The following is a 23,475-nucleotide window of genomic DNA, read 5'->3' as shown; positions in this document are numbered from 1 at the left end:
ACTTTAGTATTATTTTTCAATTTAATAGTTCACAATTCAACCATAAAAAAAAAAAAAAAAAAGAGAGCCAACGCGTCTTGGGGGCAACACGCTCCTTTCATCAGGGCTTGGGATAAAGGAATGAAGACTTGAAAGGTCTCAAAACTGAACCTGGGGAGATCTAAATTAAGAATCTATATCCACTCTGATAATCCTTCTGAACTCCAGACATGCGCTTCGGTCAGCGGTAGTAAAACCACAGTGACCACAGTGTATATCCAGAGTTCAGAAGAAGTCTCAGAGTGCATATAGATTTTTAATACAGGTCCTTCTGGTCTAGTGCAAGTCTTCATTCCTTTATTCCAAGTTGTTGCCTCCAGCAATGTGTTGGCTGTCTTATGACTGAATTGAAAAATGCAGATGGTAAAAACAGGTTTGCACCCATTTGTGTATGTTTTTCATGAATTGTGAATGGGCTACCAATGTGCCTCAGCTCAGGTTTTAGCACACATGTAGCATTTTGTCAACACCCTGCACCACAAAGCATGAATGGTTCACAACTGTACCATATAGTGTAAATGGGCCCTTAAATATTTAACATACAGCTAAAAAAAAAAAAAAAAAAAAAAAAAACCACAACGTATCCAGGATGGCTTAAAGCGAGGCAATATGACACATTCTGCTGTGTTAAGGGCTACAGTAAAGGACAAAGGAAGAAAATCAATACCTTATGCTCTACAGCTGCTGTTCTGCAGTTTCTAAAAAAAAAAAAAAAAAAAAGGATACGTACTGTGTGGAGGTAATTATGTTCTGCCCTGAAAAGTCAGTGCCAACCAGCTTATTTTACAAGGAAACGCACAGAGCGATGAGGATGTATAAAGCCCAATAAATCACAGCAGCAACATTTCACCTCCCAGGTTCTGAGACATTTTCCAGCTGAAGTCTGCACAGCCAACTTCATCCCCGATATTCACCTTTGCTGTGCTTCCCTACCGTTTTCTGTGCTCCCTCATCATTATGCTTGCATGTCAGAACTCTTGGAAATGCACAGTACTTTAAAGGTATAGGGGAGCATGTCACCCGCTCTCCTTCCTCTATGACTTATTGCCTGAGCAACCAAATGCCAGGCCCAAGCACAGTCACGTGGCCAGGAGGGAAGGTCCTCAACCATGCGGAGGCATCGATCTAACACAAGTCTTCGAACTTTGGGTTAGGGCAGTCTAACAGGGCAGCAGATGAAGGTAAGTACCAGTAGCAGAAGAGATGGACAATTAGGAAAAACGGTTACTTTGCTCTAAGACTTGCAATGTGACAAGTCCCCGTAAACCTCTTCAGCCCCGGAAGATTTTACCCCCTTCCTGACCAGAGCACTTTTTGCGATTCGGCACTGCGTCGCTTTAACTGACAATTGCGCTGTCATGCGACGTTGTAGCCAAACAAAATTGACGTCCTTTTTTCCCACAAATAGAGCTTTCTTTTAGTGGTATTTGATCGCTTCTGCGGTTTTTATTTTTTGCGCTATAAACAAAAAAAAAAAAAACCGACAATTTTGAAGAAAGAAAAAACGCATTATTTTTTACTTTTTGCTATAGTAAATATCCCCCAAAAATATATAAAAAAAAATTTTCCCTCAGTTTAGGCTGATAATATGTATTCTACATATTTTTGGTTAAAAAAAAAAAAAATCAAAATCGCAATAAGCGTATATTGATTGGTTTGCGCAAAAGTTATAGCGTCTACAAAATAGGGGATAGTTTTATGGCATTTTTATTATTATTTTTTTTTTTTTATTAGTAATGGCAGCGATCTGCGATTGTCGGGACTGCGACATTATGGCGGACACTGGACAATTTTGACACATTTTTGGAACCATTGGCATTAATACAGCAATTGCGATTAAAAATGCATTGATTACTGTAAAAATGTCACTGGCAGTGAAGGGGTTAACACTAGGGGGCAGTGAAGGGGTTAACTGTTCCCTGGGAGGTGATTCTAACTGAAGGGGGAGGGACTAACTAGAGGAAGTGACGGATCGTGGTTCCTAGCTAAAAGGGACACACGATCTGTCACTCCTGTCAGAACAGAACAGGGAAGTGTGTTTAAACACTCGTTCCTGTTCTGTGTCTCCTGGTCACGATCACTTGTGGCCGGTGGTCATCGCGACCGTCGGCCACAAGCATCGGTACCCCGATGAAGTTCCTCTTTATTTCATTACAGCACTCAGTCTTTTTGGGTATGAATCTATCAGGATGGCACATCTTGACTTGGCAATATTTGCCCATTCTGCTTTGCATCTCCTGTGCACAGCCCTCTTCAGATCACCCCACAGTTTTTTTAATCGGATTCAGGTCTGGGCCATTCCAAAACTTTAATCTTCTTCTGGTGAAGCCGTTCCTTTGTTGATTTGGATGTATGTTTTGGGTCGTTGTCATGCTGAAAGATGAAGTTCCTCATGTTCAGCTTTCTAGCAGAAGCCTGAAGGTTTTGTGCCAATATTGACTGGTATTTGGAACTGTTCATAATTCCCTCTAAGGCCCCTGAAAACAGCCCCAAAGCATGATGCTGTCTCCACCATGCTTCACGGTGGGTATGGTGTTCTTTTGGTGATGTGCAGTGTTGTTTTTGCACCAAATATATCTTTTGGAATTATGGCCAAAAAGTTCAACCTTGGTTTCATCAGACCAGAACACATTTTCCAACATGCTTTTGGGAGACATCAGATGTGTTATTGCAAAATTTAACCAGGCTTGGATGTTTTCTTCACAAGAAAATGCTTCCATCTTGCCCCTCTACCCCATAGTCCAGACATATGAAGAATACGGGAGATTGTTGTCACATGTACCACACAGCCAGTACTTGTCAGATATTCCTGCAGCTCCTTTAATGTTGCTGTAGGCCTCTTGGCAGCCGCCCTGACCAGTTTTCTTCTCATCTTTTCATCAATTTTGGAGGGATGTCCAGTTCTTGGTAATGTCACTGTTGTGCCATATTTTCTCCATTGGATGATGACTGTCTTCACTGCGTTCCATGATATATCTAATGCCTTGGAAATTCTTTTGTACCCTTCTCCTGACTGATACCTTTTAACAATGAGATCTCTCTGATGCTTTGGAAGCTCTCTGCAGACCATGGCTTTTGCTGTAGGATGCGACTAAGAAAATGTCAGGAAAGACCTACTAGAACATCTGAACTTTATTTAGGGTTAATCAGAGGCATTTTAAATGATGGTAGATGTATACTGACTCCTATTTAACATGAGTATGAATGTGATTGTTTTATTCTGAACACAGCTACATCCCCAGTTATAAGAGGGTGTACACACTTATGCAATCACATTATTTTAGTTTATTTCTACTCCCCCCCCTAAAAGATTTCAGCCGCTGATCAAAAAAAATAATTTTCCAAGTCTGTTTGACAGAAGCCACACAAGGATCAAAATTCAGCCGGTCCCTGCTGAACCAGTCAAATTTCTATCCATCTATAGCCAAGCTTTACGCACTGGCAGCCTAAACTGCACGGTCTACTATGAGCATTGAGGCTATTTGTCCTCATTAAAGGCTGCCTAGTATTGTGGATGTTTTCACCTTATTACACAGTGTAGAGAATGTACCATTTTTCAGACACACCCTGTCTGGTTGACTTTCACTGTGATAAAGGGATCAGCAGGGCTCCACAGATAAACTAAGCAGGAAGCGTAACCTGCCTATGTACTGAACAAACTACATATAAAATTGATCACAAAAAAAAAAAAAATATATAGATAGATAAAATATAGATATAGATATAATCTGGTTAACGCAACTTCCTCCTGCAAGAAAAAGCTGGCACTAGATCAGTTTTTCTCTTAAATCTTGATCCCGACTGATACAAGGCCTCATGTTACATACAGTTATCAATAGTATTCTGCCTAATGTACAACATCTAAATCTGCGAGACCTGATCACAAAGACCTGTACCTCTACATGTGCCTTCGTACCTCACCTCCCAGTTGCATGGCTACTACCCTGTTTCCCCGAAAATAAGACCTAGCGTGATTGTCAGTGATGGCTGCAATATAAGCCCTACCCCCCAAATAAGCCCTACCCTGTTTCCCCGAAAATAAGCCCTACCCTGAAAGTAAGACCTACAAGGACTTTAACTAGGATTTATTTGGGGGGTAGGGCTTATATTGCAGCCATCACCGACAATCACGCTAGGTCTTATTTTCGGGGAAACAGGGTAGGACATTTGTTAATTTATCATAAACCGTGCGGTTTATTGTCAAATTGCGTATCCCGGAGGTAAATCTTTAAAAGGGTAACGCCACTTTCGTGGGAAAAAAAAAATAGCAAATAAAGAAAAAATAATATAGTGTGTACAATTGTGATACAAGTCATATTGTAATTGAATGTTATTAAAAATGACCTTTCCTTTTCAATCTGCAGCCGCTGTAATTTTCTATGAATGCAATATGGCTACCTGGAGCTGTTCTGTACACAGAATGTATACTGACCACAGAAACACCATTTCCTGCTTTTGTGATTGGCCCACCAATTTTCCCAGAAGTCTGCCTAAGATACAAGTCAGATTTCAGGCATCCCCTGCAACTAAAATGTCATTTTTGGTGATATATTTCCAATATGAACACATCTAAAGGAATACAGGCCCAGCAGATTTCCTCATTAGTGCTCTGCAACTGCCACAGCTGACTGATATTTAAGAAAACACTACCATAAGTGCCGGTTCATATAGGGGCGACTTGTCAGGCAACCTAGCCGCCTGACAAGTCGCCTCCCGTTCTGTACTATGGAACCGTTATAATAGGAGCGACGCAAGTCGCTCCGACTTAGAAAAAGGTTCCTGTACTACTTTGGGGGCGACTTGGGGCGACTTGCATAGACTTCTATACAGAAGTTGTTTTGCAAGTCGCCGTGGAAGTCGTGTGCAGGTCGCCTCAGTGAGGCGAGCTGCAAGTCGTGCCGCCCTTGTGTGAACCGGGGCTTAGACTCACTTAGCACAGAGGCACAGACAAACACACATGGATTTATTCAGAATAACAAAAAAGGTAGGAATCCGCAACAAAGGTTGTCATAATCTAGGCAATGTACATAGATCACCCAGGGAGAATGTTCTTTTCTCAACAAAAGTGGAGTTACGCTTTAACCACTTGCCGACCGCTGCACGCCGATATACATCAGCATAATGGCAGCGGTGGGCAAATGGGCGTACCTGTACGTCCCCTTCAAGAGGCGGGGATAGCAGGTGTGCGCATGCCCACCATGTACAGCATGACCATGCCTGCAGGACCGCCGGACTCGATGTCCGCCAGTCTCCCGCTGATCGTGTCACCGAGCCTCAGAACGGGGAAGTGCCTATGTAAACAAGGCATTTCTCCGTTCTGACTTGGATCATGACAGAGATCACTGCTCCCAGTGATCGCTGTCATGTGAGTGGAAGCCCACCCCCTCCACACTTATGACCTGTACATACTGTCGGATTTTCCTACGGAAAATGTGTGATAGGACCTTGTTGTCGGAAATTCCGACCGTGTGTAGGCTCCATCACACATTTTCCATCGGAATTTCCGACACACAAAGTTTGAGAGCTTGCTAGAAAATTTTCCGACAACAAAATCTGTTGTCGGAAATTCCGATCGTGTGTACACAAATCCGACGGACAAAGTGCCACGCATGCTCAGAATAAATTAAGAGACTAAAGCTATTGGCTACTGCCCCGTTTATAGTCCTGACGTACGTGCTTTACGTCACCGCGTTCAGAACGATCAGATTTTCCGTGTGTATGCAAGACAAGTTTGAGCCAACATCCGTCGGAAAAAATCCATGGACTTTGTTGTCGGAATGTCCGATCAATGTCCGACCATGTGTACGGGGCATTAGAATCACTCCCTAGGACACACTTAACCCCTTCATTGCCCCTAGTGGTTAACCCCTTCCCTGCCAGTGTCATTTACACAGTAATCAGTGCATTTTTATAGCACTGACCGCTGTATAAATTACAATGGTCCCAAAATGGTGTCAAAAGTGTCCGATGTGTCCGCCGTAATGTCGCAGTCCCGATAAAAATCGCAGATCACCGCCATTACTAAGAAAAAAAGAAAAAAATGAATAATAAAAATGCCATAACTCTATCCCCTATTTTGTAGACGCTATAACTTTTGCGCAAACCAATCAATATACGCTTATTGCGATTTTTTTTTACCAAAAATATGTAGAAGAATACATATCGGCCTAAACTGAGGAAAAAAATAGGTTTTTTTTTATATATTTTTGGGGGATATTTATTATAGCAAAAAGTAAAAAAAAATGTGTTTTTTTTTTCAAAATTGTCGCTCTTTTTTGTTTACAGCGCAAAAAATTAAAGCCGCAGAGGTGATCAAATACCACCAAAAGAAAGCTCTATTTGTGGGGAAAAAAGGACGTCAATTTTGTTTGGGTACAACAGCGCACGACCGCTCAATTGTCAGTTAAAGCGAGGCAGTGCGAATCACAAAAAGTGCATACACACACACCAAGATGGTCTCTCCTGCATAACATTCAAATAAAAACTACAGTTATCCCACAAAATATGGCAGTAACATACCCCCCATGATAATTAGGATCCCCATTAGTATATCAGTCACAACACGCTGGAAATAGGAGGCTTTTTTTTTCCCCATCGGATGAGATCTGTCCCCGTCTTGGGCTGTGCTCCCAGTAACAACGCCTGTGAACCTGACTGCTTTAAGCACTGGATTACAGCGACATTTGTAATCCAGAGTGTCCCCAGAGTACTTCTCTATCTGAAAGGCAAAATGAATGCCCTACATGTTTAGGGAAGAGCGACAAATGACGGCACTGCAACATGCCAATGCCTTCAAGGAGCACTTTTAAGGAATAAGTGCACCCTCCAATGTTCCTCACATCTGATTAATTCAAATTTCACACAACCGAGACGTACACTGCCTGATCTGCCATGTCAGGATAGGCCATTTTCTACTATTTATAGGACACATGTCCAGGCTGGCTAGCACACACAAGTACCTGCAAAGCAATGCAAATGCCCCCTCGTACCCCAAATTAAGCCCCCACAAGATAAACACACAACAGCTGCTGTAAGCTTACTATTACCAGTAAAAGGTGCAGAGATCCAAAACACTAGGACTGATACTCAGCTGGTGATAACAGTCTTGTGGAAGCAATCACGTGAGAAAAAAAAAAAAGTTGCACGAGCGCTCCTGTATATAATAGATAATCGGTCTCTGGCTACACTGCGTCCAAGACTCTGCAAAGTTACTTCATTGGTGGCTATAGTAAAAGCCCAGCTGTGGGGCATTACTTGTCTTTAATCCAGAACAGTCCCCTACAGTACCTCTTTTTTGCCACATGATGTCCTCAGTCTACTGGGCTAAATGACACCTAGCACCACTCAACCAGGAAGACGGAGGAAAGGGCGTCATGGTTAGTTCTGTCTGCATATCTGGAAAGCAAATCTGAACGGGTAGACTTCTAATAAGTCCCCAAGGGCAGCAGGAGGAAGGGGAAACAATAAAAAGGTATAATTGCAAACTTGCTCGTTGGCCTGCATATGTTAAAGGAGCTTTGCTGTTTAAAAAGTGCATTTCACCTTTACATTTCAAAGAAATGAATGCACCTGAGGGGAGAGGGGTTTCATTTGAGTCACCTCTGGGTCCTATTCCAGTGATGGAAGAGGTGTACACATAGCACATCTTCTTCCTCCAGATCTCGCTGCCTATTTAAGTGTCTCAGACAGGTGATTTCCCCATAGACACACATTATTAGAGCTGACAGCAATCAGCAGCAGGACTTGAAGGTTTGAATGGCAGCTGTGAGCTGAACCCCCCAACCCCTCTTTACACACATTATTTGTCTATGGTTCTTCAGCTACAACTTTACTTTTTTTTTTGCTTTGGATACAGAATAGAAGGTTAGAGCCTCTTTTTTACTTTGGTTCTTGTCCCTCTTTAGAGATTTGCCCTTACCTCCTGTCTCAGTGACAGCATAGCTCCCAACTGTCCCTGATTTGGAGCAATGTCCCTCTGTCCCTCTTTCCTCCTCATTTGTCCCTCATTTTGGTCTGATCTATATAGATGTAAATTAAATGCACTTTTTATCTATCAAAAAGTGTTTTTCCAGTGCTAAACTTTTCATCCGATTTCTAAATTGCTGCATTTGTAAATTCCAAAAGCCAATATAAAAAGGAATAGTAGAGATACAAAAAAAAAAAAAAAAAAAAAAAAAAAAAAGCACTAGTGGGTTTAAATGAATCTTGTTTTTTTGTACAATTCTCCTTTAAGGGGGTGTGGCCAGGGGTGTGTCCTACTATGCCTGCATTCTTTTGCTGATAGGTGTCCCTCATTCCCATCTCAAAAAGTTGGGAGGTATGGGGGCAGTCGCTGAGGCGGGAAGTGAGGAAAGACCTCCAACAGGGGGCACAGGTAGCACCCATTGATCCTGCCAGTAACACACTTCCTGTCTTAGAGAGACAAGGCTCCCTCTATATATTGGATGAGCAGCATTGTCAGCCAAAGACTACAAAACACCTCCCCCTCTCCTTCTCCATAACATATCTATCATACCCCAAATCTAAATATTTCAAACAGATTGTTAATATTTGGTTATTGCACAAGAGCACACAACTCACAGCATACCTTGAATGTTGTTTTAACAGCTAAAAATCGACGAGTTTAGGTTTAGGTTCTGCTTTAGATCCATTCAGGTGCATCAAAACAAAAAAGGTGTAAGGCCTACAGTTTGTTTTGTTTAGAAAGCAGCTACAGCCCGAGTAGAAAAGCCCGTTCCCTGCCAGCAGGCTGCAAAGAAGGACTGCACCAAAGAAGTGGTCTCTCTGTAGAGGTCATACATACCCCAGCTGAGCTAGAGCTCTCCAATAAGCAGGAAACATGATCTCTGCTGATTACAGAACTCTAGGTCCAACCTCTTCATATAGACCACTGCTTCCATTCTTGCAGCATGCTGGCAGGAGACCAGCTTTTTTGCGCTGAGGCTGTGGCTGCTTTTATAGGAAATTATCTGTAAGATTTTGAACACCTTTATTTTCATTAACCAGGGAATGTATCCGAATGATATGAGATGAAAGTTCGGTTGGGCTCTAAAGCTGAACTTCAATCAGATATAAACAGACAAACTAATGTAGCTTTGTATTCAATAAATACACCAATATATATGTATTTTTTTAATCCAAGCAGGGCAAGTACTTGAATTTCACTTGGTATTAACCACCTCTAGTTTCTCTACAGCAGAGCTCGGACTGGAGGGAGGCGAAAGCACTACAAGGGGCCAAAGACGAGTTCAGTTCATCAATCTGCTGCTTCTCCTTTCACGGTCAAATTACAGATTAGGGGACGGACAAGACAGGTAAGTATACTTACCTGCAGCAGAAAGAAAAATGTTCCTCTGCACCGCCAAGCAAAGCTGGGCTGTGGGGCAGAGCTGTTTAACTCTCAGGACTGGATTGATAGTAAAGTAAAACATCCTATTGCAAATATATATTATATGTGTGTTTAGTGGTTTGCCAGGAGGTCAGCTTTTAAAAGGTTTCTGAATAACTCAAGAAGATATACTGTAAAAGGATCGTGCAAGAACATCAATACTTAACCTGCTCTAAATGATGCAAGGTCCTGCTTGTACTTGTCCTATGCAAGACGAGGTCCTGTGTGTCTGAGGACAGCGCCGTCTCATACAGTCTATGTTTCCAGCAACAAGATGATCCAATACAACCTCTAATACTACATTAGTAGAAGGGAAGGATGAATGAGATTGCTATGAGCAGCAAAGGACCAACAGTCACTTGTTATGAAACATTCAACTCCCAAAAATGATGAGTCTGCACTAATTTCATAACCAGCTTCAGAAGTGTAAAGTGCCGTAACCCATACTGAAGAACTGGGGTCAGCATTGCTCAGCAACCTTTTCCACATTAACTGACAATTTACAAGCATTAGACCAGTGTTTCTCAACTCCAGTCCTCAAGGCACCCCAACAGGTCATGTTTTCAGGATTTCCCTCAGATGAAACGGCTGTGGTAATAACCAAGGAAGTGAAACTGATCAAATCACCTGTGCAAAATAATGGAAATCCTGAAAACATGACCTGTTGGGGCGCCTTGAGGACTGGAGTTGAGAAACACTGCATTAGACAACACGCATTCCAGAGAACAATAGTCCACCGTAGTTGTTCGGTTTATTTTTTTTAAACATAGCTGTACTGTTAATGGCAGATTTAAAGATCATCCCCAATTCCTGCACTTTCACCCCTCAGATCATAGCCAATCCCTGCACCTTCACCCCTCAGATCATAGCCAATCCCTGCACCTTCACCCCTCAGATCATAGCCAATCCCTGCACCTTCACCCCTCAGATCATAGCCAATCCCTGCACCTTCACCCCTCAGATCATAGCCAATCCCTGCACCTTCACCCCTCAGATCATAGCCAATCCCTGCACCTTCGTCCCCTCAGATCAGATCCAATTCCTGCACCTTCACCCCCTCAGATCAGCCCCAATTCCTGTACCTTCACCCCCTCAGATCAGCCCCAATTCCTGCACCTTCACCCCCTCAGATCACTCCCAATTCCTGCACCTTCACCCCCTCAGATCAGCCCCAATTCCTGCACCTTCACCCCCTCAGATCAGCCCCAATTCCTGTACCCCTCAGATCAGCCCCAATTCCTGCACCTTCACCCCCTCAGATCAGCCCCAATTCCTGCACCTTCACCCCCTCAGATCAGCCCCAATTCCTGCACCTTCACCCCCTCAGATCAGCCCCAATTCCTGCACCTTCACCCCCTCAGATCAGCCCCAATTCCTGCACCTTCACCCCCTCAGATCAGCCCCAATTCCTGCACCTTCACCCCCTCAGATCAGCCCCAATTCCTGCACCTTCACCCCTCAGATCAGCCCCAATTCCTGCACCTTCACCCCCTCAGATCAGCCCCAATCCCTGCACCTTCACTCCCTCAGATCAGCCCCAATCCCTGCACCTTCACCCCCTCAGATCAGCCCCAATCCCTGCACCTTCACCCCCTCAGATCAGCCCCAATCCCTGCACCTTCACTCCCTCAGATCAGCCCCAATCCCTGCACCTTCACCCCCTCAGATCAGCCCCAATCCCTGCACCTTCACCCCCAATTCGTGCACCTCCACCCCTCAGATCAGCCCTGATTCCTGCACCTTCACCCCCAATCTCTGCACCTCCACTCCTCAGATCAGCCCTGATTCCTGCACCTTCACCCCCTCAGATCAGCCCCAATTCCTGCACCTTCACTCCCTCAGATTAGCCCCAATCCCTGCACCTTCACCCCCTCAGATCAGCCCCAATCCCTGCACCTTCACCCCCTCAGATCAGCCCCAATCCCTGCACCTTCACCCCCTCAGATCAGCCCCAATCCCTGCACCTTCACCCCCTCAGATCAGCCCCAATCCCTGCACCTTCACCCCCAATTCGTGCACCTCCACCCCTCAGATCAGCCCTGATTCCTGCACCTTCACCCCCAATCTCTGCACCTCCACCCCTCAGATCAGCCCTGATTCCTGCACCTTCACCCCCAATCTCTGCACCTCCACTCCTCAGATCAGTTCCAATTCCTGCACTTTCAGACCGCAGACCAGCCCCAATCCCTGCACCTTCACCCCTCAAATCAGCCCCAATCCCTGCACCTTCACCCCTCAAATCAGCCCCAATCCCTGCACCTTCACACCTCAGAGCAGCCCCAATCACTGCACCTTCACACGCATACCTGTGCAACCAGCAGTTTTACTTAGAGGAGTAAAAGGATAGGCGGGCCGACTTCTGCACAGCATACACTAACAGCCACCGCTGAGCCCACGCGGGTACAGCATTGAGGGGAATTTATTATAACTGGAGCAGACGGAATCTGGAGTGGCTATGCATGCTTCCATTTTCAGCTTGTTCAGTTACACTTTGAAAATGAAAGATAGAAGCCAATTGGTTGCCATGCACAGCTGCTCCAGATCTGATAAATTCCCCTCATCATGTGCTTGATTGCTGTAGGTTGCGCCCCCTGCTGTAGAGAATATCTCGTGTTGCTTTAACAACATTTTGGCCCAGCACTTTGTTTCCATGGAGATGAGGCCTTGTCCTAATGAATCCTGCTGAGTTCAAGATTCTATAGACAACAGCACTAAAAACAATCACCAATCTCATATTTTCAACTAAAAATATCCAGTGACACCATTCCTGCCATGTCATGGATAAAGTGAGACAATCCATTGGACAAGCATTCCTGCTAAAAAGGGATATTTATCCCTGACAGACAAAGCTGGTCCTTCAGCAGAGATAGAAAATGCTCCTGTCAATGCTAAGCGAGAAAAATGGCCTTCCACCTCAAAGCTGACACACAAAGGCAGCAAGACAAAAGCCTGCGTGGACAGGTGGATGATGGGAAATCCACGCAAATAGAGGAAAAAAAAAAATAAAAAAAACCACAAGTAAACCTAATCATCAAAAAATCTCCCAATGTTTTTAAATTTCAGCATAACGATTCCAGTCACACAACGAACTCTACAGTCTACGGGGCCCTGTGTTCTAAAAGACCAATCAGGATACATCCTGTCTGTGCTGAGAAAAATCTAAATTAAGCAAAAACTGCAATGTGCGGTCATCTGGCATCACCTAGCACCAGTAAACGGAGGCCTGGTTGCTATAGGTTACGGAGCAAGCCAGCATTTTCTGACTGGTTGCTATGGGTAACATCTCCATTTGCTCAAAAAAGCAATGAGGGCTCTTCTACACCAGCCTGCATGCTAAAAAGCAGGTTGGTGTACGTTGCATAGAGGGTGGTGCTTTGCGCTGTCACAACCCAAGGCACCATTTATCTTTTTCTTTAAAAAAAAAAACTTTATTGAAATGTTGCAAAACAAAATTGACTTTACTTCCCTATCTGAAAGGACGGGAGCCTCTCAAGACGCACTTAATCCCCCCACAACCGCCGAGCAGGTTAACAGGGATGGACCGAGTCGGTGGACTGTGCAGTTCTTGCGCCTGATGCAACTTACCTCAACGCAGTGTTATGGTGTGATCAGGACACATAGGGAACTATTGTATTCTAGGTGCCCTGGTGTTAAGCATGCCTTAGGGCTCCTTCACACGGACTTGTCCGTGTATGGAGCCCACTCTGCTCAGCGGGGGATCGCTCTATCAATCCCCGCTGAGCAGGCAGATGACAATTCCGTCGCTGCACAGTGTCAGAGCGCCGCTCTCCCCTATGGGGGATCGGATGACGGCGGACCATAGAGTCCATCGTCACCCGATCCGATGACGGATGGAAAAGTAGGTTTATCCTCCGTCACACTTTTTCGGATCGGAGCGGGTCGGATGTCAGCGGACATGTCATGTCATGTCAAAAAAAAAAAAAAAAAAAAAAAAAACACAAAACGAGGTAAAAACGCGGTACTTGCGTTTTGGATGTGGGTCCATTGAATTCTATTACATGCAAAACGCTGCATTTTGCATGAAAAAAAGTCCCCGACCCTTTCCAAAAACGCAGAGGCACAAAAATGCATTGATGTGAACATGTTCCATAGGAACCTATGTTAAAAAATTCCCATGCATTTCTGCAAAATGCATCAAAAAACGCATTAGTGTGAATAGAGCCTTAAAGTGGTTCTGAGGCCAGGTTTACACTGGTGCAACAAACACTCCGACATTGGGAGCTCATGTCACATGACGCGTGAAAATCAATGTTTCCCTATAGGAGCCGTCTTAACTGCTTTGACACAAGTCGGTCTGACTTTGAAAATGCTCCCTGTACTACTTCAGCCCATTGACTATCATTGAAGTCGGATCAAAGTCGGATCGCCATCTTGCATGATCCGACTTTGGCATGCGACTTTTGCTCTGATGATCTTGAGGGTGGACCCCACGCCAAATTTTAAATAAAAAACCGGCATGGGTTCCCCCTCCAAGAGTATACCAGGCCCTTCGGTCTGATATGGATTTTAAGGGGAACCCCCTACGCCGGAAAAACGGTGTGGGGGTCCCCCCACAATCCATACCAGACCTTTATCTGAACACGCAGCCCAGCCGGTCAGGAAAGGGGGTGGGGACGACCAAGCGCCCCCCTCCCTCCTGAACCATATCAGGCCGCATGCCCTCAACATGGGGGGTGTGGGTGCTTTGGGGGAGGGGAGCGCACTGCGCCCCCCCCACCCCAAAGCACCTTGTCCCCATGTTGATGAGGACAAGGGCCTCTTCCTGACAACCCTGGCCGTTGGTTGTCGGGGTTTACAGGCGGGGGGCTTATCGGAATCCAAGAGCCCCAGATCCCAGCCCCCCACCCTATGTGAATGAGTATGGGGTACATCGTACCCCTACCCATTCACCTGGGGGAAAAAAAAGTGTCAATTAAAAAAAAAAAAAAAAAAAAAAAAAAAACCCACACTAGACCGGTCTTTAAAGTATATTATTAGGCAGCTCCGGGGGTCTCTTCCGACTTGGGGGCGTCTCTTCCGACTTCTCCCCTCTCGCTGGCCTCTTTTCCAGGGCTCCTCTGCTATCTTCTTCTCTTTTGCCCGCTCTTTTGCTAGCGTTGGCCTGGTCTTCTCCATCGTCTTCTTCCCTCCGGTCTTCTTTCGATGTTGACGCGACGCTCTCTCCCGATGTAATGCCGTGTGCGCAACGACTTATATAGGCATGGGGCGTGGTCACTGGGTTATGTCATGGTGGCTAGCAAAAGAGCGGGCAAAAGAGCAGAAGATAGCGGAGGAGCCCGGCAGAAGACACCGGAGAGCGGGAGAAGAACCGGAGACCGGGAGAAGAGTGGAGAAGTCGGAAGAGACCCCCCCAAGTCGGAAGAGACCCCCGGAGCTGCCTAATAAATTACTTTAAAAAACGGTCTAGTGTGTTTTTTTTATTGACACTTTTTTTCCCCCAGGTGAATGGGTAAGGGTACGATGTACCCCATACTCATTCACATAGGGCGGGGGGCCAGGATCTGGGGGCCCCCTTTTTAAAGGGGGCTCCTGGATTCCAATAAGCCCCCCCCGCCCGCAGACCCCGACAACCAACGGCCAGCGTTGTCGGGAAGAGGCCCTTGTCCTCATCAACATGGGGACAAGGTGCTTCGGGGTGGGGGGGGCCGCCGTGTGCCCCCCTGCCCAAAGCACCCACACCCCCATGTTGAGGGCATGCGGCCTGGTATGGTTCAGGAGGGGGGGGGGCGTGCGCTCGTCCCTACCCCCTTTCCTGGTCGGCCGGGCTGCGTGTTCGGATAAGGGTCTGGTATGGATTTTGGGGGGACCCGCACGCTGTTTTTCCGGCGTAGGTGGTTCCCCTTAAAAGCCATATCAGACCGAAGGGCCTGGTATACTCTTGGAGGGGGAACCCGTGCCGTTTTTTTATTTAAAGTTTGGCGTGGAGTTCCCCCTCAAGATTCATACCAAAAACAGTGCCTGGTATTGGTGGGGATCCAAGTCGGATCCCCGTTAATTGAAGTCGGATGCATCTCTGACTTCAAGTCGCAGGGCAAAGTCGGATTCAAAGTAGGACGAGTGTCGTGTCGCACCAGTGTAAACCCAGCCTTAGGTTTTTTACATTAATGCATTAAAGGAAAAAAAAAAAAAAAAAAACACAACACCACCTGAGAGCAGCTCCTACCCCTCCAAACCCCCCATACTTACAGTGCATCTGGAAAGTATTCACAGCACTTCACTTTTTCTATATTTTGTTATGTTACAGCCTTATTCCAAAATGGATTCAATTCTTTATTTTCCTCAAAATTCTACAAACAATACCCCATAATGACAACGTGAAAGAAGTTTGTTTAAAATCTTTGCAAATTTATTAAACATAAACAAACATAAAAACATAAAAAAATCCTATGTACAAAGTATTCACAGCCTTTGCCGTGACACTCAAAATTGAGCTCAGGTGCATCCTGTTTCCACTGATCATCCTTGAGATGTTTCTAAAACTTGATTGGAGTCCACCTGTGGTAAATTCAGTTGATTGGACATGATTTGTAAAAGGCACACACCTGTCTATATAAAGGTCCCACAGTTAACAGTGCAAGTCAAAGCACAAACCAAGCCATGAAGTCCAAGGAATTGTCTGTAGACCTCCAAGACAGGATTGTATTGAGGCACAGATCTGGGGAAGGGTACAGAAAAACTTCTGCAGCATTGAAGGTCCCAATGAGCACAATGGCCTCCATCATCCGTAAATGGAAGAAGTTTGGAACCACCAAGACTTTTCCTAGAGCAGGCCGCCTGGCCAAATTGAGCGATCGGGGGGAGAAGGACCTTAGTCAGGGAGGAGACCAAGAACCCAATGGTCACTCTGACAGAGCTCCAGCATTTCTCTGTGGAGAGAGGAGAACCTTCCAGAAGAACAACCATCTCTGCAGTACTCCACCAATCAGGCCTGTATGGGAGAGTGGCCAGACGGAAGCCACTCCTCAGCAAAAGGCAGGGCAACCTGCCTAGAGTTTGGCAAAAGGCACCTGAAGGTCTCTCAGACCATGAGAAACAAAAGTCTCTGGTCTGGTGAAACAAAGATTGAACTCTTTGGCCGTAATGGCAAGCGTCATGTCTGGAGTAAACCAGGCACTGCTCATCACCTGACCAATACCATCCCTACAGTGAAGCATGGTGGTGACAGCATCATGCTGTGGGGATGTTTTTCAGCGGCACGAACTGGGAAACTAGTCAGGATCGAGGGAAAGATGAACGCAGCAATGTACAGAGACATCCTTGATGAAAACCTGCTCCAGAGTGCTCTGGAGCTCAGACTGGGGCGAAGGTTTATCTTCCAACAGGACAACAACCCTAAGCACACAGCCAAGAACAACAAAGTGGCTATGGAACAACTCTGTAAATGTCCTTGGAGTGGCCCAGCCAGAGTCCAGACTTGAACCCCATTGAGCATCTCTTGGGAGATCTGAAAATGGCTATGGGAGAAACTGCCCAAAAATAGGTGTGCCAAGCTTGTAGCATTATACTCAAAAACTTGAGGCTGTAATTGGTGTCAAGGGTGTTTCAACAAGGTATTGAGCAAAGGCTGTGAATACATACAGTATGTACATGTGATTTTTTGCCTTTTTTTTTTTTTTTTTTAAATAAATTTGCAAGAATTTCAAACAAACTTCTTTCACGTTGTCATATGGGGTATTGTTTATAGAATTTTGAGGGTAATAAAGAATTTAATCCATTTTGGAATAAGGCTGTAACATAACAAAATGTGGGGAAAAAAGTGAAGCGCTGCGAATGCACTGTACATGAGCCCAATCTCCATCCAGCAATGTGCATAAGAGCAGTGGCTCTCTCCCTCCTCATTGGCTCAGAGACAATAACAGCCAGCGAGGAGAGAGCCGGGGGCAGAGCTGAGCCGGGCTGCCACACGCAGACGGCTCGGGAGCGAGCCCACATGAGTGCCCCCATAGCAGGCATCTTGCTATGGTGGGCACTCGGTGGGGGGAGAGGAGCCAGGAGCGCCAGCGGGGACCGGAGAAGAGGAGTATCCGTCTGCTCTGTGCAAAAGCATGGCACACGGCAGGTAAGTAGAACATGTTTATTATTTAAAAAAAAAAAAAAAAAAAGAAAAAATGCCAGCAGAACACAATGATTACGGCTAGCAGCTATAGCCGCTGGCAGTAATTGCATGTAAAAAATATGACATGCTAGTTGTACCAAAGTCAATCAATTGATTGACTTGGGTACAATTCAGCCTGCTCATAGATGGATCGAATCTCGGCCGGTCCCTGCTGAACCGGTGGAATTTTGATCCATGTATGACCAGCTTAAAACAGAATGCCACTGCAAAAACATGCCCCATGCAAGTGAATAGGGGCCGCACCGCAACCATTTTGGAGGGTTTAAGCAAACAGTGAGGAAACGACATATTGCATCATCGCCACTGTCAAGTGCAAAGGTGTTTTTCAGAGCGGCAACCGTCTAGCCACCCACGTGAAGGAGCTTGAAGAGCAAGTATTATTACCATAATGACCAAGTGGACTCCATAAGGAACCCAAAGCAACTAATCAAAGATCACTCTGCTGAAGATGGTCCAGTACAAGATGGAATCTGACTAGTTGCTATGGGTTACTGTGAAGAATTTGCACTTTGCGATAAGAACACATTATGGAATATGACCTTGCATATCCTGGAAGCTGGTAGTGGTGAGCCTTCAGGCTTATATTGTAGTCCATTAATAAAACGCACGCACAGATAATAGGATGAGCTACAGTCAGGGCTCCTATGGCCTACAATATAACTTAATCCATGATCCAATTTGATCTTCCAGCTATAAAAAAAATAAACCTAGTTTATAAAGTGATCTAACTGTACATAAAGAATGCCAGTATGGCCCTGCTACAAAGTAATACATTCTTCTCTATATAGGATGATCGAAATAGAAAAAGGTTTCATTTAATAAAAAAAAAAGAAAAAGAAAAAGAAAAAAAAAAAAAAAAAAAAAAAAAAGGTATTAGAGAGTATATCTTCCATTACAATATAATGCAAGCTTGTGTTCTCGCAGAGGGATATGGATGCACTCGCTCAGGGCTGACTACAAGACAAAAGGATATTATTGGTGCGCTCACAACAAATCTGATGCTTTGATAGCGGGATATAAAACCTAGAATTAAATGCTTTGGCTGTTGTGTAACACAAAGAAAGAGAGCGAGAGAGGAGAGGGGGAGAGGAGCATTGCCAAAGCCAGGGACAAGAGACACTGTCGGCCCCCTTGTGTATTCCAGAAGGGGGAGGGAAGCAGAAACAAAAAGAAAAAAAAAAAAACACGTGAAATGGTTTTGGAGAGTAAACTACCAACAGATGTGGCGAAGGGGCTCTGTAGGACCGAGCGTTCGGGGCTGGGAGAGAGACAAAAGCCGAGATTGATACAGCCAGGGAGGGCGCAGCGCGGACTGCTGTGCGAGAGAGATAGACGAACATCTGCAAAGTGGAGCGACATTGTGCTGCAAGGGGTGTGTCCACGCACAATATCATATAAGAAAAAAAAAAAAATGAAATTAAAAAAAAAAACAAAAAAAGCAAAACAAAAACACTGATGTTGCTGTATGTGGGCATTGTTTAATAATAATAATACCCAATAATAATAATTTTAAAAATATTAAAAATATACAAATAAAAAAAAAAAATAAAAGCACTGTAGCCGATATTACAACACTAGAACATCCAATTACACATTCTCTAATGAATACAAATTAGGCATGGGATACTTGGAAACGGAAGAACGAGAGCACAATGTGAAATTCCTGCGTCCTACCTACCGCACAGCGAGGGCATGCAACGCCAACGCCCCTCAGGAGCCATGCTGCTGGTGCCAGATGCTAGCAGAGAGCAAATGACCCATCTATATTCAGCATGCTCTGCGTTTAATCAGGATTATGTCACCATGCCTGTACACTGCATGCCACAGCATCCCGCCTGCATGCCCACCAGTGCAGGAATAAGCCGGACGTTAAATTATACCTAGTGCTGGAAAATGATCCCCACTACTTCGTGCATTACATAGGAACGGACGCTGGACAATAAATTATACCCAGTGCTGAAAAATGATCCTTACTTTCTATAGCAATATAAAGGAATGGATGTAGGGTACCACTACCAACCAATCCCCAGTGCTGAAAAATGATCCCCACTTTCTATAGCAATATAAAGGAATGGACGCTAAACCATGCCCAGTGCTGGCAAATGACCCCCCATTTCTATAGCATTATATAGGAATGGATGTAGGGTATCAACTAATACCCAGTGCTGGAAAATGATCCCCACTTTTTATTGTAATACAACTGGAACAGGCACTGGACATTAAACAGTGCTGGAAAATGACCCCCATTTCTATAGCATTACATAGAAATGGACGTAGGACATCATCCCATTCCTATCGCTGTAAAATGACCCCCTGCTTTCCATATCATTATATAAGAAAGGACACGGGATATTAAATGACACCCAGTGCTGGAAAACGACCTCTGTGTCCTATAGAATTACATAGGAACGGACCCAACCCCATTACATAGGAGCATCATGGAACAATACATGGATTAAAGAGCCCCCGATCACTCCTGTGTTCACCTCTACCCTACACACAATGCACGGTGCCGCTACCAGAACACGTATGTGCACGATGGGATGGAGTGAAGGGGGGGGGGGGGGAGGAGTGTGATGCAGATAAGCAGAATTTAACCCCTTCTATGCCCAGGACAGACAGCAGAGCTGGATCTGCCACACCTCGCAGTGGCAGCACAATCCGCCGCCTCACTTCAGCGCTTTTAACCTATTTAGTGCCGCCACATGTCTTTACATTTCTGGAGGGGGGGGGGGTGTTAGATATGTCTTAGGAAGATTTTTTTTTTTTCCCCCAAAGATACGAAAGGTGGTCGTGGTGGAGGATGGGGGTGGGGGGCTCCTGGAGATTCTATTCTTTGTTCTCGCTTTGCAACCGGCAGTCGGTAACGGTGCACATGGTGATGGTTGTGAGAAGGTGCATAAAGAACAGTAGTATGACCATACAGTCATCGATCATCTATAGATCTATATTTATGGAGATGATAGATGCACACACATACATACAATAGAATGTTCATGTGCCCCATGCTCTCCCCCCAGAGTGATGACAGCACCACCACCCCCCCCCCCCCCCACACCCACCCAGTACTATGGAACGACAGTGCACATCACCCCCCAATACTGGGGGGGGGGGGGGGCGCATGTGTACTGTTCCCTCTATAGGATTTAGGGGGCAATGTACACTACCCCCTCTATAGGATTGGGAAGGCAGTGTGTGCACGTGTGCCCCCCCCCCCCATCCTATAGAGTGGACAGTGCACATCACCCCCCCCCCATATTAGGGGAGGACAGTGCACCCCCCCTATCCTATGGAGGGGACAGTGCACATTGCCCCCTAAATCCTATGGAGGGGGCAGTGCACATTACCCCCCCCCACCAATATTAGGGGAGGACAGTGCACCCCCCCCCCCTCCAGTACTATGGAAGAGCAGTGCACACCCCCCTTCATAATAAGAGAGGGCAGTGCACATCGCCCCCCCCCCCAATACTGGAGGAAGGTAGTGCACATCACCCCCCCCCCCCAATCCAATGGAGGAGGGCAGTGCACATCACCCCCCCAATCCAATGGAGGAGGGCAGTGCACATCACCCCCCCCCAATCCAATGGAGGAGGGCAGTGCACATCACCCCCCCCCCCAATCCAATGGAGGGGGGCAGTGCACATCACCCCCCAAATACTGGAGGAGGAGGGCAGTGCACATCACCCCCAAATACTGGAGGAGGGGGGCAGTGCACATCACCCCCAAATACTGGAGGAGGGGGGCAGTGCACATCACCCCCAAATACTGGAGGAGGGGGGCAGTGCACATCACCCCCCAATACTGGAGGAGGGGGGCAGTGCACATCACCCCCCCAATACTGGAGGAGGGGGGCAGTGCACATCACCCCCCCAATACTGGAGGAGGGGGCAGTGCACATCACCCCCCAATACTGGAGGAGGACAGTGCACATCACCCCCCCCCAATACTGGAGGAGGGGGGCAGTGCACATCACCCCCCCCAATACTGGAGGAGGGGGGCAGTGCACATCACCCCCCCAATACTGGAGGAGGGGGGCAGTGCACATCACCCCCCCAATACTGGAGGAGGGGGGCAGTGCACATCACCCCCCAATCCTATGGAGGGCAGTGCACATCACCCCCCCAATACTGGAGGAGGGGGGCAGTGCACATCACCCCCCCAATACTGGAGGAGGGGGGCAGTGCACATCACCCCCCCAATACTGGAGGAGGAGGGCAGTGCACATCACCCCCCAATCCTATGGAGGGCAGTGCACATCACCCCCCCCCCCCCCCAATACTGGAGGAGGAGGGCAGTGCACATCACCCCCCAATACTGGAGGAGGAGGGCAGTGCACATCACCCCCCCAATACTGGAGGAGGAGGGCAGTGCACATCACCCCCCCAATACTGGAGGAGGAGGGCAGTGCACATCACCCCCCCAATACTGGAGGAGGAGGGCAGTGCACATCACCCCCCCAATACTGGAGGAGGGGGCAGTGCACATCACCCCCCAATACTGGAGGAGGAGGGCAGTGCACATCACCCCCCAATACTGGAGGAGGAGGGCAGTGCACATCACCCCCCCAATACTGGAGGAGGGGGCAGTGCACATCACCCCCCAATACTGGAGGAGGACAGTGCACATCACCCCCCCCCCAATACTGGAGGAGGGGGGCAGTGCACATCACCCCCCCCAATACTGGAGGAGGGGGGCAGTGCACATCACCCCCCCAATACTGGAGGAGGGGGGCAGTGCACATCACCCCCCCAATACTGGAGGAGGGGGCAGTGCACATCACCCCCCAATACTGGAGGAGGACAGTGCACATCACCCCCCCCCCAATACTGGAGGAGGGGGGCAGTGCACATCACCCCCCCCAATACTGGAGGAGGGGGGCAGTGCACATCACCCCCCCAATACTGGAGGAGGGGGGCAGTGCACATCACCCCCCCAATACTGGTGGAGGAGGGCAGTGCACATCACCCCCCAATACTAAGGGAGGGCAGTGCACATCACCCCCCAATACTAAGGGAGGGCAGTGCACATCACCCCCCCAATACTAAGGGAGGGCAGTGCACATCACCCCCCAATACTAAGGGAAGGCAGTGCACATCACCCCCCAATACTAAGGGAAGGCAGTGCACATCACCCCCCAATACTATGGAGGAGGGGGCAGTGCACACCCCCCTTGTACAATCCTAGGACAGGACACCCCCATCCACAGATGCAGATCATTACACGGACACACACATGCCCGGTGCACACCGTTCCCCATCCCCGGTACCTGGCCGCTGCTATCCTGGTGGTGCTGGCCGGTGTCGGTGTCTCCTCGGTCCGCAGAGCTGGAGGAGCAAGAGGGAGGCGGGAGCGAGCGGCGGGGACGCGCAGGGGGAGCTGTCAGGAGAGTCGGGTCACGTGAGGAGAGGGGGAGGGGATGGATTAGACAGGAGGACACATGGTACGGACAGAGATCGTACAATGACAGGAGACCATCACTGATCACTAGTCCCAGAGACAGTCCTTATTACATACAACACAATGACATCCCCAGGGTCCCAGCACTGAGCCCCCCCTCCCTACACATGCACTCTACACGGGTGACTCGGCACAGCTTTGCAGCGCTAACTCCCCGTATTGCGCCGTGCAAAGTCAATGGCGAGGGGCGGAGCCTGCGCGCCCCCGGCCACTGGAGGAAAACACCTCTCGGACTTTGTACCGAGCCTGAGACAGTGCGCGCGGCCGCTCGTTCTGCTCCCGGAGGGGGCGGGGTAGGCGGGGTGCGCGCGCGTGAGCGCGCGGCAGAGCAAAGAGCCGCCTGGTCCTGCTGCTGCGGCGGGTTGCCATGGAGACAGGATCAGCAGCAGTTTCTCCTCCTCCCTCCCCCCTCCATCTTCCTTTGTGTGTGAGGATCCCTCCTCCCCAATGGGAG

General features: G+C 47.2%; 1 protein-coding gene across 8 annotated transcripts in view; it reads right to left on the bottom strand.

The window, feature by feature from the left end:
• The window catches only part of LOC141114125 (microtubule-associated protein tau-like), a 115,342-nt gene extending 92,103 nt beyond the window's left edge, over nucleotides 1-23,239 (bottom strand). Inside the window, exon 1 of one of the 8 annotated variants that reach the window (XM_073607619.1) lies at nucleotides 22,831-23,239. The gene's annotated coding sequence lies outside the window, so the exon portion shown is untranslated. Of the gene's footprint in view, nucleotides 1-19,242; nucleotides 19,354-22,830 lie in introns of those variants that run through there. The other 7 variants (XM_073607621.1, XM_073607616.1, XM_073607617.1 and 4 more) reach the window with 7 other exon arrangements.
• Nucleotides 23,240-23,475: the final 236 nt, after the last annotated feature.

This window comes from Aquarana catesbeiana, linkage group LG12, assembly GCF_042186555.1.
Source record: "Aquarana catesbeiana isolate 2022-GZ linkage group LG12, ASM4218655v1, whole genome shotgun sequence".
In the NCBI taxonomy this organism is placed as follows: domain Eukaryota; kingdom Metazoa; phylum Chordata; class Amphibia; order Anura; family Ranidae; genus Aquarana; species Aquarana catesbeiana.
This window is presented reverse-complemented; position numbering and strand designations above follow the sequence as displayed.